The following is a 734-nucleotide window of genomic DNA, read 5'->3' as shown; positions in this document are numbered from 1 at the left end:
AATTGTAGGTTGAACACAGTAACTTACTTTCAAAGACCTCAATATGAAAAAGGGCCCAGGTGGTGATGGCAAGAGTAATGTACAGTAGAGAACCATGACAAACACCACCTCAGCCTGGTGATCAGGTTCATATGAACAGTGACAGTCATGTTGATAGTATGTTCCCTTGAAGTGATGTGAGGACAGTGGAAATATATGTGTGTGGTTTTGCTCCCTCAAACCCAATATCCTAACCTAATCCTGAGAAAATTACCAGACAAGATGAAATAGAAGAACATCCTGTAATATATCTGACCAGTACTCCTCAAAACTCTTAAGGTTGAGGAAAGTCTGAGAAATGGCCAGAGCCAAGAGGAGCCTAAAGAGACATGACAGCTACATGTATTGTGTTATTCTGGATAGGATCTTGAAGCAGAAAAAGATCATGAGGGGAAAACTGAAGAAACCTGAACAAAGTATGGACTTTAACCATAATGTATTAACATTGGTTCATTAGTTGTGAAAAATGTACCATACTAATGAAATATGCTAATAATAGAGAAAACTTACTGTGGAATATATAGGAATTATCTCCACTATCTTTGCAATTTTTTTGTAAATTTAAAACTTTTCAAGTAAAAAGTATATGTATTTGAAAAATATATACCTCTGTCCTTTGTAGATCCTAATTCTGTAATCTTCTTCTCAGAGGTAAATATCAGACCCAATTTCTTTCTCACCTTCCATAGTCTACA

Source organism: Propithecus coquereli, unplaced genomic scaffold, assembly GCF_000956105.1.
Source record: "Propithecus coquereli isolate 6110/MARCELLA unplaced genomic scaffold, Pcoq_1.0 Scaffold225, whole genome shotgun sequence".
In the NCBI taxonomy this organism is placed as follows: domain Eukaryota; kingdom Metazoa; phylum Chordata; class Mammalia; order Primates; family Indriidae; genus Propithecus; species Propithecus coquereli.
This window is presented reverse-complemented; position numbering follows the sequence as displayed.